The following is a 22,530-nucleotide window of genomic DNA, read 5'->3' on the forward strand; positions in this document are numbered from 1 at the left end:
GTATGAACTTTTAAATCCTTATTTTTCAAGAATTTACAGAGTGCTAGAAAAAGAGAAAAACAGCAGATGCAGGTTGAGATGGATATGCCCAGGTTTAATTTCATCTCCACTTCCAGCTTGATTCCTGAAGATGGCTACCTCAGCAAGAGACGTGTTTTGTAAGGCCTTCATCACTTCTGTACCCCTAGATTTCTGAATGTCCAGAAACATTCACAGTGCTCAGTGCATCTAAAAATGAAAACCAAAATAAGCAGGGTGAATGCAGATCTAACACTCCATTTCCATCTTTTGAGAAATGAGGACCATTTTTTTCACCATGAGCTCTTTCAAAGCAAGGCTCTGGGGATTTGTTTATGTCTGCAAAGACTTGCTGAAGACACACACTTCATAAACTATAAGATTTCCAGATTCTAACACTATCTTTGTCTCTCTGGTTACGTACAGAGATACCTAAGCATCCATGTTTGTGTATATACCCACTGAGTCAGAAAAAGAGGATTAGATGTCTCAGGAGACTGTTTAAGTAGTTCAATTTTATCGGTCCCCCAAATCAAACTGCACTTTGGGGTCCTGTTGCAGAGAAGTTATAGACTCTCTTTACTTTATCATCATACTTCCATGGAAGCTGTTGGAACAATTCAGTGCCTCCACTGTTTCTGCAGTAGGTTTAACTCATCTGACAAACCAGAAAGAACACTAAATGCAGACATTAATGGTAATAAAAATCAAAGCTAAGCCCTACATGAAGAGAAACAAATTCCAAAATGAAAAATTCGATTACACAGTACCTGTCTCCTGTCTTGACTTCTTCATTATACGTAGAAATTAACCCTGTCATTAAGTACTTTGATCAGGCTGTACATAAACAGCTTATAATGGCATGAAATCTACCACAGCAAGCATGCAAACGAACGAGCAGAGAAATACTGACATTTGGGGCTGCTGTCAGACATCAAGTGCTGCTACTCCCTCAGGGCCAAACTGCTGGAGTAAATGGGGTTACTCTGAGGATTAATTGTTCCCTCCTGGTGTGCACTACTTCCAGAAAGTTTCAGTAATAACATCTAAGAGGCTATCGTTTGGAGATCAGTAGCACTGTTTTAAGATCTTCAAGAGATTCAAGAGATTTATAAGTCAGGCTGTTGTAACTGCTCTTAAACTAAAACTCAGTACAGAAATTCTTAGCCCATGATCGACCTGAAGCAGCAATCCCACCTTTTTAAAGTGTCAAAAGGGTCAAAAGAGCAAAAGCAGTATATAAGTAGGAACAGTCACTATCATCTATCTACTCAGAATTAAGGCATGAGAGGAGAGGTGCTTGTGGTCAAATTGGTCCAGCTTTGAATTGCTCAGAAATGAGGTATGGCACCATTTCACGTACTTCAGCTCCAAATATTTGTCATTTACATTTGGAGAATTTCCATGCACTAATGCACTTTATAAGCAAGACTTCTGGGCAATTGTGAGTTTTTTTCTGGTTGGTTTGTTTGTTTGTCAGGATTTTGGAGCAGAAATTGCTTTCTTCTGGGCTGCATTTAACGCGATGTAGCTTCACTCACTTGTGATACTCTCTAAATTCCTTCTACATACAGACTGCTACACAATCAAAGGTGGTCAGGCCAACAGTCTCATTCCAGCTCTGCCCCTGTCTTGCCATCAGTCCCTTGCCATCTCTGAGCCCTGTTTTCAAGCTCTGTTTCCTGTTGGCTCTTCCCACCTCTTTGCTCAGAAGACCCTCAGCATGGAGACAGGCCATGAGGGTGACCAGGTACAACATCTGCCCCTGAGCACTGCCTAGGACACTCCATTTTATCTAGGAAGTACAGCTCAGATGCTCTCTACTTTCCTAAATTAGCTGGGATAGGGTTCTGAGGATTTGCCAAGTATACAGCAGACACAGACATAAGGGAGGAATCCTGACCCAAAAGAGGCAGTTTTCCTCTGTCTTCAAGATGGCCAAGATTTTACCTTTAACATCCTAATGAAAGCTTGGACAAACACTAAGCAATCCCACAGATTATTTGTTTCTGTATGTATTGCTAAACATATTGTAGAGCAGACATTTTATTACTCCTAAAAGTGCTAAAGTCCAGTATTTCCTCCACTTATCCCAATCCACTCTTTTATCCTATTGCTACAATCAGCTCCAGGATGTTATTGCAATACATTGTTCAAAACAGCTATCAGCATAATTCAGACAAACTCAGCCACAGACCAAAACAGCTGAGACAAAATATCACAGGCACCATTGGGCTTCCCAGCCTTTGCCCTCACTCCATAAAACTGCATAACCCCTCTTACTCATGCCCCACATACCAGTTGTGTGGTCACAAAAACGGTTCTTTCCAGATCCACAAATACTCAGACACTCCTTTCTGTACAGTCAAGCAAAGAGTGCAACCATGTCACACCAACATAGGCATACACCAGGCAACTAACACTGTACACTTGGATAAGAGTTGGAAGAACTGACCTCTGCTACAGAGGGGGTGGGCACTTTGAGGTAAAAGTCTGTGAAGGTGAGAGGGTGAGCAGTCACTCACCAGCCAGGCAGAGAGCAGAGGGATTGCAGGAGATGGGCAGCATGGAGGAAGGGTGCTCACAGAAAGCTTGCAGGGGATGGAATTATCCAGAGGCAGCATTTTTACATTTGGCTCTAACAAACCAGGCCAACTTCAGCACATGTGTAGTCTTTAGAAATAAAGTAAATCAGACATTTCTTTTGACTTTGCAATTCCTTTCCAACTAATTTACTTAAATATTGCTGGGTATTTTTCCCTCATTAAAAGTTGCAGTAAGGGAGTACCTGAAATTTCTAGCAAGTCTAGAAGCACCAAACAATCCTGTCTGCAAATGCACATTACATACACCAACTACCACATCATTATCATTTGACATTTTTACAATATGCCAGCTTCCCTTCTAAAAACAATTCACTATTAATAGCAATTTTATATAACTAGCAGCATGCCAGGGATTTCTCACAGATCCCATCCCTGAAGAATCCCCAGATTCAGCAAGGCAATCAAATCTCATATGCAAAGTCTCCCAGTGATTACTCTCTTCCATTCACCTCTTCAGGGCTCTGGAGTTTGCTTGTGCTCTGTGGAGCCATCCAGCCCTCCTGGTGAACTGCAGGATGCAGAGCACACTAAGGATTCCACTCCAGACCAAGCAAGACATTTTTAAGCCTGTCTTACCTGTAAGTGCATGTGTTGCTTCAGTAATCAATGGCATCACCCAAAATACAGTCAATCAAGTTGTTAAACACCTCTCTGAACAGCTGATGACATAAACTGGGAAAATGCTCTGGCACAGCTTAGGAGCTGCTCTAGAAAAACTCAGAAGTAATGTACTTTGGCACTGAAAACGTATCAGTCAGGAACAGTGTAAACAAGAGGAGCAGAAGCAGCTACAGTGGCACCGCTTTTCAAAACACACTTAATGGCTGTTGGGAGCCAAGGTTGAGCCTTTTTTTAGGTTTAAAAGTGAACTTGGGAAGGAAGGTAGCTGCCCAGGGACCCAGATGTGTCACAGAGGTTATGTGAGAAGATGGCCCATCTAAAATCTTTCAGGGGATGGTGAAAATTGTGGTCAAGATAAAGTTTTTTTAAAGGTTTATTTTTCCTAAATCTTTGTTCCTGGATTTACACTGGGCTTAAAGCAGTGTGTTAACTTCATTCCATCAGTAACAAACCCCAGCCAAGGAGAACAGCATGTATCTAAAGGCAATTGGATCCACCAGATAGGAACCAATGGCTGCAGTGTTGCAGTATGACCCCCTTGAAGGAGGTGAGGCCTGGGGCCAGTCCCACAGATACAACCAGGACACTGAGCACCTGCAGTGGCCTTTGAAGCCAATGGGAATTGCTGGTACTCAGCACCATTGAGGCTTGGTCTCCAGAGAGGAATTTGTGATTTATCATGAGCTCACTGATTACGGCTGGAGTCTGTCACAAAGAAAGACCCTGGAAAGAAACTGAAGTTTTCAGCCCTCATGTACATGTGCATCCGTAGGCTTCCCTCTATAAGATAATGGATGATCCCCAGCCACACATCTGAGAAGTTGGTATCTCAGTACACTCACAGTGTGACCACCAGGGAAAACCTCTTCTGACAGCTGCAATTAAACTCAGGTCACACAGGAGGAGAGCATTGCTTTGGCAGGTCCAAGCCTTCCTGACAGCAGGCTGGGGGCTTGTGGCTGGAAGAACACAGGCCTGTTGAAAGGGATGCTAAATGTAATTGCCTTCAGAAGGTGATAAATGTCAGGAAAGCAGTACACAAAGCATTTCCAGACTTGAGTCAGAGAACCAAAGTGTGGAGCTCCTTAGTACAAGGTCTAACTCCCTTTCATATCCACAGGCCTCAGAGGTGCTGTCAGGTAAAGAGCATGAGTCGTGGGTACCTACAATATCCCTTCTCAGTAGTCATTATCCATCACTCTGCCCTTGCTCCTCTGCTAAACAGCCCTAGGTTCATGGAGAACTATTTCTTCCCCATTTTATCTGCACACACTTTCCAGAGATTGAATTCTAAAAAAGCAGAAAGGAAAACATAACCACTTTCAGCAGCCTGTCCCTGTGCCAGAAGTCCTCACTTCTTCACAAAAAGCATCATTGTGCACCTGCCATTACTGCTTCCATCTCTGCTGAGTTGACTATTCCAGAGGCAGGAGGAATCCTTTGGAAACAGGCCCTGGTTGCCCTTCTATTTTCCCTGCAGTCTGTATTTGCGTTCAGACTCCTTCACTTCTGATTACTGGGTAGGAAGGGCTGATAACGACATACCATAGGTTTCCTAAAAAAATTAAGACAGTCTTGCCTTTTGGAAGTCTCTCCTACTAATAGCATGGGGTAGATCTTCAGTGCTCTGTTGAATTTCTTGGATTGTCAGTTATTTACACCACTCAAAGATCCTCCATACCATTCAAACCACTGCTCTGCACATTATGCACGCTCTTCCCCAACAAGGTTAGGTATCGTGACTGAGGGAACAAAATCAACAGGAGCTGATATGGTTTTAAACTTGGGCAACTTGGCTTCCAAGTTGTAAAAAATATTGGTGTAAAAAGTGTGTGATTGGTGTAAAAAGTGTTTGGGCACTTGGTTCTCAAGTAAATAGCCAAAAAAACCCTAAGGACTTTGCTGATCTGAAATCGTTAGTGCTTGGCATTCAACAAGCTCTTCAGAAGGCACCTGACAAACAAATTACTTCATCAAGATTTGGGGAGAGTCATGGGAATGTTTTTCAAGTAGTTGTTGAAACAGAGGTGCTCCCAATTTTCCTAGGAAATATGTCAAAATTAATCAATTAACTCCAGGAGCAGCAGAACACTGCATCCAGGTTCCTTATTCATCTGTGTCCAAAGACTGGATTCTTCCTTGGTACAAAGAAGGCACAAGCCATGGCTGACATTTCTTTGTACCCAAGACTGTCATGACATCTCTTTCCCCACTGCTGCTCTCCACAGCCTCTCCTCTCCTGGGCCTATCTGCATTTTCTTCCCCACCTCCATGTATATAATTCAACTGAATTTGGTCAAAAAGACATTTCCAACCACTTGTCAAATTTGGATTACACTAGTCAGGACTTCCAAAGTTACACTGGAGGAAGGGCACACCAGAGGCCAGATTTTATTGGCATGCTGAAACTCCCCAAAATGTTCAGCACCTGCACTGATGGAAGCCTGAAGAAGAGCTTCATGACACCTCCACAGTACCAGGTGCTCTGGAGTGGGACTCCACAGAAAGGAGCAGAGTCCTGGAAAATCTGTGCCCTAGAGACTGCCTGAGCCCCAAGCCAGTACTCCAGAGCAGCTGGATACTCCAGAGGCAGCTACTCCAAGGAATAAACACCCTCTTCAAATGGAGGCCCACCTCTCACTGCAGCAATGGGCTAAAAGCAAGGCACAGGGAACTTTCATATGGACAAAAGCAGGAATGGCATTCCCACCCTTTCTTTTAATGCCAGTATGCAAACCAGCTACCTATGAGAAGACTAGATCTTATCCAACAGGCCACTTATTTCCTCCTGACAGCCAAGCTTCCCCCATACGGCCAGCACAGTCAATGAGATTTCAATGTGGGCAAGTAGGAAGCCAGACACAAGTCTAGAAGTAAGGTGGTTTATTTCTTACTGAGCAGCTTGATAGCAGAAGTGCCATGGTCATTCTTTCTAATTTCAGGGACCTTTTAAATAAAGTTCCACTCCAGAAGTCAAGCATGAAAGGAGAGGAATGAAAACTCTTTGATAGATAAGATATTACTAGAGACTGTCAGAAGCTTGCTAGAAGAATGAAGTAACACTCTGGATACTGTCATTGAAAACAATAATGAAAGAGTACACCATTTTCTTAACTGAAGTACTATCAAATCTATGTTACTGCCACACAACATATTTTTCGTCCAAAAGTGCCAATTTCAAGCTATGACTATTGATCTCTATCTAACACTCAAAATTAACTGCACTACTAAGGAAAAGTGGCACCAAATCGTTTGAGAACATCAAACAGTAAAAAGTCAATGGGGTCAAATCAAGGTCAGAATTTGATGAGTAGGGTGTCAGAAATTTAATCCATTTTGTCTAAGATAATGTATAGAGCCAGTATTGGGGATTTTTTTTTTGCCTGTCTTTTCTGTAATTTTTTTTAAGCTAGCTTCTCTCAAAAATATCACAAAAGCAGACCTCAACTTTTTTTATGAACTTTTTTCCATAACTGGAGAGAGAAAAGATTAAATGGACTGCAACACAGATGGCAATTATGCCTCTGTTTATTTCCTAATGAGTCACAAGATTATTTTTTGCCTTCTGCCACATCATTTCAGAATACAAGAAAACCTTATCTTGAAGGAGACTTGAGGAGACAAAATAACACTTTTAAAAGTCCCAGTCCAGCAAGAGACTTAAAAAAACCCACCCCCAAACTTTAACCACATTTAAGTCTCATTCACCTAAATTCAGAAATGATGGGTAAATCTCTTGCACCAAATGGTGAATGTGGTGGCTATCAAATTCATTAGTGGTCTTAGGACAAAATATTCAACAACTCTCATAGTGACATGCTGCATTTACAAATCAGCTTCTGGAGAAAATTAAGCCCTTAACTGCGGACATAAAAGGCTTCCCCTCTGCCCTCCCCAGAGCTGGGCATGCCCCTGCCCTTTGACTGCCTCCCATATTCCCAAGATATTCCCCAGGCTCAGAGGTTTGACGGAAATCCCTTCCAGACTGAAGCCCAGCCCAGAAAGGCCACACTCAAGGCAGCACAGCACACTGACCCAGCGCTGCCTGGCCTCTCAAACCTGGCTGGGGCCACTTGCTTTTAAAACCCAGGCTGAGTAACCAATTCTGTAGTGGTAACACCGTCTGCTTCTCATATCACACTCTTGTAATTAGCATGCTCTTGAAAGGAAGCATAAGATATGTATTCATCAGTCCAAACCTTTGTCTCTCACCGCCTCAAAAAATGCCTTAACCACAGTGTTTTGGATAGGGGACTCCCCTGCTGAAATCATGCAACAAAAATTCAGGCTTTGATGCTAAGAGGGCTGAATCTTCAGCCCAGTGATTAGGACGCATGGCTGAAAGAGAATCCCTTATCTGAGCACTTTTCATATGTTTTAGGCAGTAAGTGGGGGTGGATAATATGGATTTGGATCTTGTCAGGAAGAGTCTGAGTGTGACCTCCCACCTCCTACCAGCATACCCAATATGCAAAGGAGGATCCATTTTAAAGGGAGAGCAAGACGTACGCTCCTTTCTGGAACAGCACTACCTCCGTGCTGGAACACACTAGCTTTCTGCAGTAGTAGGTGAAGATATCTCTCCTCAGGAGGGGGCTTGGTACTTCAGAAACACCCATGTCCTCAGGACATTTCTGTTTCCTGGCTCTAGGGGTTCCCCCTCAGTCTTGAAATTCCTGCCAGCTTTGGGGAGCCTCGGGATTATCTATCCCAAGGAAGTTCAAAGACACACACAACTGGTGTGGCAAAGATAGGGTACAGTTAGGTTGAATAATTTGTTACCTAAAACTGCTTCTGACAGATGGCAAAGCTGTTCTGGAACACTGTTAACATAACAGATTTTGGGACAGGGTGCAGAAGAGAACTGATTTTAGTGAAAAGTTGGATTTTTATCAAAATGACCTTTTCCACTCCAAGTGCCTGCTTTGCATAGAAAATTGCAAAGAAAATTCCAAAATTTGATAAGTAATAGAATATCTCAGTGACTTAACTGGAGTTATGGTTTGGATGTCATTATCCTTCATGGACCAATAGCTGCAACTGGACTCCATGTCCAACATGCATCATTGCCAAATATTCCCACGATGTATCACAACATCACATGACAACAGAAAACCATCATTCACATTAAAAAAGTCCAGAGTTTAAGGAAGAGAATGGACCATTTGCCCGGAAGACTTGCAATTCCTTAATCTGACATGGAAACCAGTTGCTTCTACCTCGCTTTCCCCCACCTCTCCTCAAAAAAACTGTAGTTTTCCTCAAGAAATAAAATATTCATCGTCCATTCTAATCAGCAAGGCATTTTCAGGCTGTATTCCTAAAGAAATGGGGCTCAGTTGTTGGCACTGTTGTCCATTTATCTGTCCAACGGTCAGTTCTGTGTCCCTTCCCTTCCCATCTCCTCAACGCCTTCAGAAACTACCCGACAGACAGGGAAGGGGGAAGGAGCTGTGAGTGCTGGGTGGGAAGAGTAGATATAAAAATCCTTAGTTCTGTTTTGATATTTTGCAACCACAGTACAGATCTATGCGACAGATCAGCAAGTCTGAGGTTTGAGAGGAAACCCTGCCAAAAGATGGTATTTCTTTCCCTTTAAAAAAAAAAAAAAAAAGGCGAAACAGTTTATTGCTAGGTGTTGTATCGCATCTGAAACTTTCAGTTTCGGTGCTTGTGTGACGTCTATAGCAAGTGGAGAAGGATCTTACTAAAACCTTCCAGGATGAAAACCCTCACGCTAGCCGGTCTAGACATTCTCTAGCAAATACAGAAGTGGGATTAGAGGGTGCTGCTATTTTGACTCAAATAAATAGAAAGATTAATTAAAAGAAAAAACAACCTCTTGAACAAAGTCAGGTGAACATCAGCAAAAAAAACAAGTTTAGTTTGAGATGGTGAAATGCTACAACATAGCTTATTGAGATAAATCCATTAAAAACCCAAGCACTTCTCAAGGCAAGTATTAAAGTATATATTTGTCTTATGATTATGGAGAAACTTTTTTTAAAGTAAGAACCTAATTTTCTAATTCAGAGTGAAAACCACTCACTGGTTTCTATTTGATACTTAGCTTTCTGCATATCCAGCTTTTAAATTAAGATCTTACTGAATTTTTTTAGTGTCTACTTAATCTCTTGGTTTACTTTAGACTGCTCTTCTAAAAAGTTTCACCTAAGTGAGATGAAAATCATTGACTTCTGATACTTTACTGCATAGCTAGGAAAAAGAATCATGGGTCATGAGGAGACACTTGAATTAAATTATACATGTCTGTCTGTCTAAGAGAAGGCTTTCCATTTGTTTTGGAATTGACTTTGAATAGATATTTCTTTTTTTCCCAGTTCCTGGTAATTGTCCTGTTTTCTGTATACATATTCCACAGAAGAGGCAAAGGTTACCAGTGTAGTAATATTGCCTCTGTACAATGTTGTATGTTTTTAATTAGACTCACTCCCACAATGATTTCCATATCTAGCCACTTGCTCTTCTTACTTCTTGATAAGTGATGGCCTTATCAGGAAGTCGGGGGCGAGTCTGTTACTGCTCTGAGTAAACAGCCTAAAAGGTCATTTTAGATGTTGGCTTTGACACTTGGTTCAGTAGCCACCCACCAAAGCTGTCACCAGTAAGTTACCCTCATGGAAAAATAGCCTTTCAGTGGGTCCTGTTGTCTCTTCAACAGAAGAACCCACCAGTGGGCACTTAATGACGAAATGAGGAAAATTCAATTAAATTCCCCTCAGAGATACCTGACAGAGGCATTTGGTCTGAGGTCAGGATCCAAGTGCTGGACGTCTGCCCTGAGGTCTGCTAAGGTTAGGGGAAGTCCTTGAGTTAATGGAGTCTCTTGAGTCTCAGCATGTCCCTGTGGGTGCCACAGTTCTCCTGGCCAGTGCTCAAGGACCTTTTAAATGAGGCTTTCCCCAGCAGAAATGACAGCAGCAGGAGACATCCCAGCTAAATGCACACAACTGGCTGTGTGCACTGGAATGTGAAGGTTAAAACCCATGGCTAGCATTGCACCCCGTTTCAGCTGTTACACACACACCACTGCCCTCCAACCCAGACTTCTGCAAATATTGTTTCTCTCCTGCTCCCACTAGATTCAGGAGTAGATGGTACAGTTTTGCTGAAATAGCTGCATCCACTGCTGGGTGTGTTGCCAGCACACACCAGCATTGCGCCTCCATCAGTAGAAGGTTGTTACAACACTATATGCCTGGCCACCTTCTCCCACACACCTCTTCAGCGCGAAAGCAGGAAGAACCCAGCAGACAGGGCTAGAGATACCATCATCCTGCAAGAGGAGAAGAATTGCGTGACTAGATTTAAGATCCAGAGCAAAGACCAGAGCACCTACAGGGCTGACAGAGCAATATGCCTTGTACTGACAGCTCTGCAGGCTGATCTGTGCATATCCCATGAGGGACACCACCACCCAAGGCAGAATCCAAAGTTCATTACACAATGACCATTAAAGTCCCTTAAGGAAACTTCCCACAAAAAAGTCATTTTCTTTCCAAAATTAGGTACTTCAGGCTCCTAGGCTCTCATCCTAGGCACCTGAAGATAAAGTATTTAAAAGATACGGAACAGACGACTCTCACTGAAGTCGCATGTAAAAAGTTACTGTGGATTCAGGCCCTCAGGATGCTACTCTGGTACTCCCTGGTGCTTCAGCTCTCTCCCCTTGCACCAGCATCCAACAACTTAGTGGCAAGGCATCTCAGAAACTCCCTTCTCCCCAGGCTGAACACAAGACCTCCAGTAACTGAGGTACAGTGTCAAATCCTTCACCCTTCTGGAACACGTGGTCTGTGTCCACTTTACAAAAGTGGAGAAGGCACAGCTCAGCCTCCTTGTCCAGTTAGAGATAGGTCTGAGTCTCTCCTAAAAAAAAAGGGATTTACCCAAGAAAGGGGACAGGCTGTGTTGATACATTATCTCCACTTTTCTTTTAAGACAGGTTCATGCCAGCACGTGTTGTTAAATTTCTACACAAAAAAAGCAGAACCCTGAAGAACAGCTAAGAGAAGACAGCAAATATATGTGTATTCTTCAAAGATGTTGCTGTCTTTTCAGAGCCAGACACACTCAGGCTAGTGCATCCACCAGCCCCTTGCTTCAAGGGACACAGAGTAGCTACCAGAACACCTTGTTCTTCTGTCCTTCTTTTCCACATGCTTTGTGGAATCCACCTGTAACCATTGTGACCTCTGGCACTGCCCTCACAACCAGCACAGGTTGTTCTGCTGCCCTTACAGATGGAATTTCTAGTTTTTAGAAGTGGTTCCTGGCACAATTCATTTCAAGTGGCATTATCATGCAGGTGCTAATAGATAAAAGCTACTGAGGGCACATCCCATTGGTCTTTTTCCCTCCCTTCACTCCACAATAAACAGAGCTCAAGACTTCAGAGACCTCCTCAAAGCAGCCAAGCCCAGCTTCCACAGAGCCCTGTATGGGATTGTATAGGTACAGTCAGAGCTGTTTTCTCCAGACATGGGGCTCCATTTTCCAGTACATAATTTTCACTTTGCGCTAAACAGACAACAGTGTGTGAAAACTCCCTTTTTTTGAGTTTGACATTATCGTACAGACAAGAAAACCATCTGCAGTTTTCAGCTTCAGCTTTTGCTCAAAGTTGGGATCTTTCTGCTACTTTTCCCAATACATTTTCCAGCTCAGACACTAATTCAGTCTACACCCTGCTCCAGCTGCTCTCCCGCTCTGTGAGCAATGTCTGCTTTCTAGCATGATGCAGGAGTCACTAAGAAGCTCCTGAGCAGAGTGCTTATAATCCCAGGATGCCATATCACAAAGCAGGATCCTCGAATCCAGTACTGACCTGAAAACGGCAGGAGCATGCCTGCTGCACTGCCCAGCACTGCTCACTCATGAAGGGTAGAACAGCACAGGTGAAGCTTCACTGCAGTCCGATATCACACCCTGTCATATCTTCCCAGTTTAAGAAATCTGGGTAAAGAAAACACAAGCTGTATTTAAGCAATAATACCTTCTGGGAATGTCTAGCAACAACAAGTGCTCTGAGGAAGGAGCTGTGCCTCTGGCCCTTACCTTCACCAGTCAACAGCTCTCAGGTTGAGTTAGAAGTCATAAGTGCTATTCTCAACAGTAAAATAGAAAATTTTTTTAATGTACCTTTTAACATGCTTCAAAGTTAAACAAGTCTTGCATGTTACCATGGATATAATTTCATGTTTATAAGACTGGTGCTTCCTGGCAGCTAAACGCTGGCATGAGAACAAATAGCAGAGCAGGATTTTGTTTGGCATTTTGCTCTGTTTAGGATAACAGCTAACTACTTTTTCTATTAACAAGCCTTTGATTTTACTGGAGTTTCTCTAGGAACAGAGTTCATCTCATTGGCATTAAACACATTACAATCAATCCTCTGGTGTGTGTGAGCAGAGCCCTGAACTCTGTGGCACCACTCATGAGAATCAGGTTCATAGGGTCAAGCCCAAGTATGTTTACATATCTGCCATGGCTGATATCAGACAGGATACAGTGCATGAAAACACCCTTCACCTCTGCCCGAGGAAGAGTCCACTCCAAACCCAGAGTGCAGGAGTCGAGCTAGAACTAACTTTTATTCAGAATAAAAACATGACCGATTCTGGCTAAAATAAGGCACTGAAGTTAGGTTTTTATTTGAGGAGAGGAGCAGTTTTGTTCCACAGGATCCCAGAAGGAATCTCTAAAACGAAATTGCTAAATTCATATCAACTTGAAATCAGCTGCATTCATGCAGAAAGGGTAATGGAGAAAGGATAAAATCCAGACTGGCAGAAAGGTGTTACCAGCTCAGAACACCAAGTCTAAATGCCTCCTTCACGTCCACACCTAATTACTTGCACCCACATCTATTTCAAAGCCTGTGCATGTATCTCTAGCCCTACTGAATGACTTACGCAGCAAAAGTCACCTGCTCTTCAGTGGGACATTTCATCCCTCAGTGAGTAAGTCCAGGAATAACTTTTCCCTGCTGGTTGGTAACATGTAGGATTGTATCAACTCAGCTGCCATTGCTAGGAGATCTGAAAATAAGATGTAACTGCACAGACAAATCTGGGGATTACACCACACCATATCCCACCCAGTCACGCAGTCAGAGTGTTTACCTGTGTCTTTGTGTTGCTGCCATGAAAAATTCTGTACCTATTTCAGTGTCAGAGATACGTATCAATCAAACCCGACTTCAGCTTTTGAAGTGGGTGGAGAGCAACACCCCCCCCACTCCTGTGCTGAAGTCTGCAACAAAACTGCATTTTACTCACAAACATATCTGTAGTTCTGCTGTGTTCTGACTTTTAAAAAAAAATAATCTCATTGGACAGATACCACCAGCAAGTTTCTCCACTCTGTGGAGTGTCTTCACAGCCCTCCCACATAGTGAAAATGACTCAGACAAAACTACTAAATTTAGGGCATTGGTATTCTATGTGTTACGCTGGTGTTCACACAAGTAATGCCTTAAACAGTAAATTTCTGAATTAAGCATTCAGGCATCTTTTCTGTACTGCATCTGCCACTGAAGCAGAACAGCAATGAAGGTGGGCTGAGGAGGAGGTTATTTGGATCATGATTTGGGTTGTGTTTTGGCTAGAGCTGCATGGGAATTTGAACGGAGGTTTGCGTGCACTTTTAGAACTGTCTATTGACCCCATATCGTGATGTTTGATCTCAAGTGATGAGATCATGCAAGATAAGTTGCCCTTGGGAGATTCCCTTCATCTCAGGCAAGAGACGGCAGGCTTTGACTCACAAATGGAGATGATTTCTCTTGGGATGACTAGATCAATTCCCACTTCTCAGCATCCAACTCACCCATCCCTCTGACGTTCCCCTCCTGCAAGGATGGCTCATGAAGCAGCTGCTGAACTGCTGGTTGCAAATCCATGGAATCAATTAAATCAGTACTTCTGTAATTCTGTATAAAAGTACAAAGAATTACTGTAAGATTTTAATTTGCAAATCAGCCCCTGCTTCACGAGCAACAACCATCCCTGTAGCAAGGGCAAGGTACTCTGGAAGAAAGTAGTGATGGCCAAGCAAAGGCAAGAAGTTCTGTGGCTATCACCCACAAGTCAGGGCTTTGCAGAGAGATCGGCCACGTGGTCACCACCCTGAAAAAGGGCCAGCAAGACCCTGGGCATAAGAGGAGCAGAAGATGCAATGAGCAGGATGAGAAGAGGAAGAGGAGAAAGAAGAGTGCTGAAGGACCTTGGTTGAGGTAATCTTTCCTCTCTGATTGATTTGTTGGTGATTTTAGGCAATGTGAGACTCAAATCAGGCCAGAGCCTGGCCAAGAGGCCATGCTCTCCTTCAGGCTGACCATATTACCTGCTGAAGCCAGTAAGAGTTTTGTGTGGGTATCTCAGGCAAGGACACAGAAGCAATGACTCACCCATTAATGAACTTTGGTTCAAACATCTGTTTGCCAGATGCCTCCAGAAAGGCACGGTTTTCTTAAATATTTTTGGTTCTTGAAACTGCTGAATAATCTTTACAAATACAGTTCATGATCTGTTACCCAATTAGAACCATGCAATTGCTAGGAGCAATCTGAGCTGTTTACATGGCACATTTCTACCACATACCCTTCCTTTGTTCCTCATCATTGGAGCACAACTCTTTAATAAAATCAGGCTTATGCAAAAACATTTTAACATTTTCAGATAAACTGCTGTAGCCTCTAGGAATGCTTCTGCTGGTCTGATATGCAGTATTTCAACCTGGGAAGTTGGGCATTCTTGTCTTAGGTTCTGCAGAGCAGGTAAAGAATAATTCTTTTCAGGAAAACACAAAAACTGTACTTGTATGAACACCTGCCCTGAGGAAAATTTCCATAGTACCTTGTCTTTCCCTGTCCTGACCCCACCTGAGAATCGGTGATCTTAAAAGACCCTAAAGTGCCCACTTAATAGAACATTAAAAATCCACACCTAGAGGTGATTTGGAGGGATTATTTAATCTCCTCCCTTGCTGTAAAGCAGAATAAATAATTTAGACCATCTCTGAAAAACATTTGCCACACTCGTTCTTGCAAAAATTCAGTCAAGAATATTCCACTTTCTCCCTAAGTTATCTGTGCCATGGTTTTACTACTCGTGTAATTAGAACATTTGAGCTGTGTCTCCTCACCTTATCACCTCATCAACATATTTGTCCAACCAGACAACTCTGACTGGGTCAAATTACCCAGTTTTATCACTCAGATTTTGACTGGTAACCCAGTCAGAGAACATAACGAAGGATGATGCTGAAAGCCAAGATCAAGATTAAATTAATATCTGTCTGATATCTACTGCATATTAGTTGCCCTATAAACTGAGAAATTACATTAGTTAAACATTAACTACTCTTGGCAATTTTAATGTTTTAAAATAATTTTACAATCCAGGTCTGTACAAACTGACAGTCTGTCCAGGAATCCAAACCTCTTTCTTACGTGGATTCATATTTCCAACTTCATTAACCATTCTTTCTTTAGAATACTTAAAGGGGGCTTGTAAAAACCAACCAACCAACCAAACAAACAAACAAAAACAGAGACAAATTTTTTAGCAGGGTCCGTAGGATAGGACGGGGTGATGTTTTTAAACTAAAAGAAGTCAGAATTAGAGTAGATGTAAGGAAGCCGTTTTTTACAATGAAGGCAGTGAAACACTGGCATGGGCTCCCCAAGGTGGTGGATGCCCCATCCCTGGACACAGTCAAGGTAAGGATGGAAAGGGCCCTGAGCAGCCTTTTCTAGTTGAAGATGTCCCTGCTCACTGCAGGGGTGGTTGGACTAGGTGGCCTTTACAGGTCCCTTCCAACCCAAACCAGCTTGCGATTCTGTGCACAGGTAAGTCCTCCTCGCTAAAGCTCAGCTAAAATAGCTCCCCAGTAACTTTCACCCCGTGAAACAGAATTGCCTCAACATATTCCAAGATGGTGATACATTGATTTTTTTTTTGCCATGTTGCCTTTCGTGCAATATCCACTTGAAGTGTCCATTGCCACTGACATTTGGCTAAAAAGTGCTTCCAAGAGTCAATCAAAAGCATCTTTCCACTCGTCCCAGGCAGGTGGCTTAAATTTAACCCACCTGTCAAATAGGCTCTGCTCTTTCTCTCTTTCTAACTCCACCCAGCCAAGTCTGTCCTTCATCAGTCCACAGCTTCAGGAGAAGCATGGATAATGCTGCTCCATCTCTCCTGTCCTTACAGAATGAGCTGTATGAATGCTTCAATCCTGTCACTGATCCCAGCAAATTTCTAACATGCCTATTAAGTATTTAATTTGAGTCTATGCTACAACGTCAGGTCCTCTTCTCATGTTTGTATTGACATTGCCCTCTTAACCTTCCAAAGGTGCTACTGTAATATTCGCTCCTTTGAACTGGTAACTTCTGCCTTTCAAACTGAGCATAAAAGCCCTTTTCTCCCTAGGCTGGTGTGTGGTGCACTATGGTGGAGCCCTGTTTCTTCATCATCTAAGAGAAATTCACACCCCTGCCTTCATAAATCTGACATTAGCAAGTACCAAACACGTTATTTCCTTTTGATTAAAAAATGAAGTGGTTTGGTATTCCTGAATTGAAACACTTCCTTTCAATGAGTTGAACTAAAGCAAAATATTTTGGTTTGACCCAGTTTGACATCAGTTTGTCTCATCTGTCCAGAGTGAGACTCTCTGTCCCTTTTTACCCGTGATCCAGCACTACAGTAGGTAAGAAGGGAGACTGCAACACACCCTTGGTTAGATAATGCAGAGGTTGCTGTAAGAAATAATCAAGATACAATGCTACCTGTCCCAAAAATACCAGAGCAGTTCACACACATGGCTCAGACTCAACATTAAGTAACCCACAGCAACACAACAAACTGTTTTGAAATGGATCAAACTGACTCAAAGCAAAATATTTCAGTTATACCTTCCTGGTGAGTCTTAAATTTCAACTTCACAGAATTTTTGCATAAAAGTCACTTCAACACCAAGTATTTCTTAACATAATATAATTAGCCACTGTAGAAATAGATCAGTCATCATGACTTGCTGCACAAGAAGATCAGAATACTGATTCATACATACTTTATATACATTGAATTGCTTCATAAACCCAGTACTTTTACATCTTCTTCATAATATGACAGTTCAAAAGGAGGTCTTTGCACTCCAATGGTTGGCACATGATGGGAAGTGATGCTAATCATGAGAACAACCAGAAAATTCTTTTGAACCAATTAGATGGCACCAGTCACAATGACATTAGTCATCCACTCCTCGATCTGAGGACAAGGAACCAAAATTGTCATTCATCTACTCCTGAACTGTAAAAAGACATGAAGGAAGTGTACTATTTCCCATTCTTATTTTAATGATCGTTACACAGAGTGACACAAGCTGCTTTTTTCTGTTCCTGTTCTAGGAGAATGGTGGGTACCCTCTGTGCAGATTTCAAGAGAGACTTTGATCTCATTTAAGTGCTTTATGCTCCCTCTGTCCTTGCTTGGTCAACACAACCAAGAAAAAACAGGACCATAAAATTCTACACAGGAAGAGGACACACAATCTGATGCCATTAGTCTCTGCAGTTTATAAGGGCAAGATGAGTGAGATGTGACTGCTGCTTAGCAATGACAGTGACAGAGGAAAGAGTTGTCATATATGGTGCCATGGCTCTGCACACCAGTGAAAATAATAAGAAAAGCGTGAGAAGTGGTAACCATGTGGAAAAGTGCACACACAAGGAAAATCTCCCAAAAAGTTCATGGTGGAGCATCAGGAGGGTTCAAAGTGGAGGACTGGAAGAACACACCCAGGAATACCACCACAACAGAGAGGCAGACTGCCCTGGAGTAGCCAGGTTAACAAACCACACACCAAAGACTTCACACTGCTGAGATCAATGAGATCTCAGATCCCCACTGAGATCAGATCCCCACTGATCTCAGTGAGCTGAGAGGTGGGGGAAGTCCAGGAGGAACTGGTAGGCAGGAGAGGCTGACCAGACCCTATGTCCCCACACCACAGAGATGCTGGTGTAGCAACCTATCACTTTGACCTCAGAGCAGAGCAGACAACCAAACCCCCTGGTGAGCACAGAGACCTCTGTGTGTGATGTTCCAATGTGAGAGACACGCTTGAAACACTCAACACACATCTCCGAGGCACAGGCTGGCCATTCTATATTTCAGCTCTTGAAATCCCTCCAACACCTTGTCTTTGAAAGACAGGGGTAGTGAAAAAGAGGATGCAAAATCAGAAATAGCAACCCTTCTGACAGAGGAGTAAACAGACAAAGTTAATAGTAAAGTAATATTCTAGAAAAGCCAAAGATCGATCTCTGGTTTGGGAAGTCCAGATGCATCTAGCACATCTGGGGAAATTCTGCCAAGGTTTGCATGGCAATTGGTCCTCTGGAATGACATTTTGCTTCACTGCCTGATTAGAATTTGCCCTTTAAAGACTTTATGGGGTAGATCTTCAGCTACAGCAAACAGTGCTGCTGCTTTCTGGAAGCAAGACGGTTTTGAGCGGGAGACAATTATGCCCCAGATCTCAGACTAGTAGGGTGATTTTCTCAGGAGAGCTACAGCTGACAGCTTCACAATGATGGGAAATGTTATCCATGAGATGAAACTCCAATTCAACAAACAAACTAGAAACTGACTTTAGGAGAAGCCATGTTAACAGATGGTACCAAATCCAAGTGGCAAAGACCACAAGTACTTCTTTACATTTTGCATTTTGTCTTTTGTGTGTGTGTGTGTGTGTGTGTGTGTGTGCGCTTCAGCCCCAGAGAAGCAGATTATGACTCAAGATGTGGAGCTAATTAAACTATAACACACTAAAACTAGATTTGGCTGTGTTGACACATCTAGACTGTGGTACAGCAAGATGCTCCTCTGTAAACACTGAGAAGCCTCCCCAGGATTTCTCATAATTATGAAGTAATTCAGATTATCTCCATAAGTAGTCTTGGATTTGAATGCCAACACCATAAGTAAAGCATGCCTGAGCTAGAAAAATCAGATAATCTAAGACCATATTTATATATGTATAAAAAGAAGATGAAGAGGGACAACAGGAATAGCAACTGTGCCCTGCAGTTGTTGCTAGGCCTCACCTTTCTACAGCCAGATGCATTGAATCCAGATTCATTCTCTTCAAGAGATGGTATCCAAAACTCCCTGATTTGTCTTTCACACTGTCCGGGAGGAATAACTTGATCACAGTGAAATAAGATTCACAGCAGCCCTCCTTCTCCCAGAGAGAGATCTTCCAGAAACTGTAAAGATACCATTTTAATTATGTTCCAGCGCTCATTTAAAACAAATGCCTGTTGGCACCATGCTTAACATCATAAAAGGTCTCTAACTCTGAGGTAGCCCTTGCTTTGCCTGGTATGAGTGAAGCAACACTAACCTAAGAGGTGCTGATGTGTCCCACAGGAAGGGGTACAAACCTTCAGTCCAGTACACTTTTATCTTCTCCAGCCACTAACTGACCTGGATATGCTGCTGGCATGAGGAAACCAGGAGTGAGGTTTCTGATAGATGAACTCTACTAGCAGCTTCTATTAGCCCTTAAGATACAGTGGCAGAGCACTGGAACAGGCTGCCCAGGGAGGAGGTGCAGTCTCCCTCTGGAGATCTTCCAAAGCCACCTGGATGTGTTCCTGTGTCACCTGTGCTGGGTGCCCCTGCCTTGGATGATCTCCAGAGGCCCCTTCCAACCCTAATGATTCTGTGATTCCGTGTTATGTCCAACCTAGCTGTCTATGTACATCCTGCCAGAAGTCACAGCTGCCCCTGCAGATTCAGCAAAAGGGAGCCTCTCTGTGTCTCATCATGCAGGAGATGTTCACTGAAGACATGGCAAAGAGGAGCTGGTTTCAAAGCTTTTGCGGGGGCACACCAGGCAGGGCAGGCTGCCAGGCTTCTCTCAGCAATAGCTGCATTGCCAGGAAGCAAAAATGACCCAAGGGATCCACTACATCACACGGAGGGACAAGATTTGCACACACAGACCTTGTGCTCCAGTGGTCCTGGCTGCCTGTGATTCATTAGGGATGTATGAGAGTGAATCATCCAGCAGCACTGTCTGTCTCTGCTGGTGGTGGAGAGAGCCAAGCCTAGGCATTAACTCTAGGCTAAAGGGGCATGCTTTTCTTGCTCAGAGCCAAGGAAGTGTGAGTTTAATTTCCAACTTGCAGTATTTAGGTGCAAACGAGCATAAAAAGAGTCTGGAGTGCTGCATGTCCACAAAGGCATCTGTTGCCCACAGAGAGATCAATGTGCTGCAGATGCTTGAGCATTCTGCATATGCCCAGAGCTCCTCTTTGCCATGTCTTCAGTGAGCATCTCCTGCATGATGAGACACAGAGAGGCTCTCTTTTGCTGAATCTGCAGGGGCAGCTGTGACTTCTGGCAGGATGTACATAGACAGCTAGGTTGGACATAACACGGAATCACAGAATCATTAGGGTTGGAAGGGGCCTCTGGAGATCATCCAAGGCAGGGGCACCCAGCACAGGTGACACAGGAACACATCCAGGTGGCTTTGGAAGATCTCCAGAGGGAGACTGCACCTCCTCCCTGGGCAGCCTGTTCCAGTGCTCTGCCACTGTATCTTAAGGGCTAATAGAAGCTGCTAGTAGAGTTCATCTATCAGAAACCTCACTCCTGGTTTCCTCATGCCAGCAGCATATCCAGGTCAGTTAGTGGCTGGAGAAGATAAAAGTGTACTGGACTGAAGGTTTGTACCCCTTCCTGTGGGACACATCAGCACCTCTTAGGTTAGTGTTGCTTCACTCATACCAGGCAAAGCAAGGGCTACCTCAGAGTTAGAGACCTTTTATGATGTTAAGCATGGTGCCAACAGGCATTTGTTTTAAATGAGCGCTGGAACATAATTAAAATGGTATCTTTACAGCTCAAGATCCATTGGAGCAGGCCCAGGTACTGGATCAAGGTCCATTGGCTCTGAAACACTCAGCTGTTTGGTGTCACACAGCCCTTTATCTCCTGAGGGGAATGGGATTTTGTGCATTTACATTCTGAACACATTCAGCAGGTATCTCGATGAAATACGACACAGTCAGGCTCTGAAAAGATTCCTTGTAGGTGTGAAGAGTGGCACACATCATTCTTCATTTAACACTTCGTTGATCACTGACTTGTGGATTGTTATCCCTCTGAAATATCCTACCCATTCTTTTCACATGGGAATGTTGACCAGAGTAACTGAGATGTCTTTACACATAGATTTGGCACAGAGTCTGTCTGCAATGGCAGTGAGATACTGATCTGGCTGGGCTTGTACCTACCCTGTGGCTGAGGCAGGAGAGCAAATGTCTACAGTGACTATGTCACCTACATCTGGAAAGAAAAAGGGTTTCTGTTTGAGTCAGCACGCAGTGTCAGGCAGCCAGGCACTGACTGCTCCACTGGGCTCCCCAAGCTTAGGACAACATCCCTCACCAACCAGCTTTTAAAAGATCAGTCATATCCAAGCACATGCCACCAGCTGAAACATGCCTATCAAGCAACATGAACTGAATCCTCTGAAAGCACTACTTACAGCAGTTTGTCCTGTACTGCTCCTCAGAAGATTCTGTTTCCAACGCTTATAAATTAACCAGGCTGTCTAGAGCAAGTGCTGCATTTGCTGCAGGCAAACCACAAACCAAGAGCAGCAGGAGAAGAGAGTCCCTTCTCTGCAAGTATTTCATAAATAATAAAAATCAGTCTATGAAAGATGGGAGAAGACTATCAAGTGTACTCAACATTTGTGACTTACACCCACCACAAATGTGTGCCAACACATCCATTGACTTCCTTTTCACTTGGTCTACATCTGACCTTGCCATGTTCATTCCAATAATAGAACAGCTTCAAGCTCAAAGTCATCTTTCAAATAACGTTTTTCAACTGATAATATGCTCCCACACTTAAATGAACCAAACTTTTAACTACTCTTTAACCTATTTTCCTCATACAGGTAAAATGCCAGGATAGTATGGAAAATAAACCAGTATATATTTAACAAAAACATGTATTTTAGTAACTGGCAGCACGTGTCAGCATCAGCAAATCACAGAGTTCAGGCAATGCAATGTAATGTATGTTTTCATTCCATGTTATTGGTTTCTTAATTTTGCAAATAGGGGATTTTTGACTGCATTTAAAGGGGAAATCAGCAAATCAAATTTTCTGTAGAAGGGAGAGGCATAAAATAACTCAAGTTATCACAGAAACAAATTTAAGCA

General features: G+C 43.1%; 1 protein-coding gene across 15 annotated transcripts in view; it reads right to left on the minus strand.

The window, feature by feature from the left end:
• The window catches only part of LOC127476996 (uncharacterized), a 64,875-nt gene that overhangs the window by 12,407 nt on the left and 29,938 nt on the right, over window positions 1-22,530 (minus strand). For 7 of the 15 annotated variants that reach the window (XR_007906807.1, XR_007906806.1, XM_051800627.1 and 4 more), the window contains 3 exons: window positions 19,387-19,548; window positions 14,097-14,199; window positions 12,094-12,221 (listed from right to left, as the gene is read on the minus strand). The exons of 2 other annotated variants lie outside the window; for them this stretch is intronic. The gene's annotated coding sequence lies outside the window, so the exon portion shown is untranslated. Of the gene's footprint in view, window positions 1-10,174; window positions 10,543-12,093; window positions 12,222-14,096; window positions 14,200-19,386; window positions 19,549-22,530 lie in introns of those variants that run through there. 6 more of the 15 variants (XM_051800623.1, XM_051800632.1, XM_051800636.1 and 3 more) reach the window with 5 other exon arrangements.

The sequence above is a fragment of the Manacus candei genome, unplaced genomic scaffold (genome assembly GCF_025592945.1).
Source record: "Manacus candei isolate 608988 ecotype Guabito, Panama unplaced genomic scaffold, ASM2559294v1 h1tg000050l, whole genome shotgun sequence".
In the NCBI taxonomy this organism is placed as follows: domain Eukaryota; kingdom Metazoa; phylum Chordata; class Aves; order Passeriformes; family Pipridae; genus Manacus; species Manacus candei.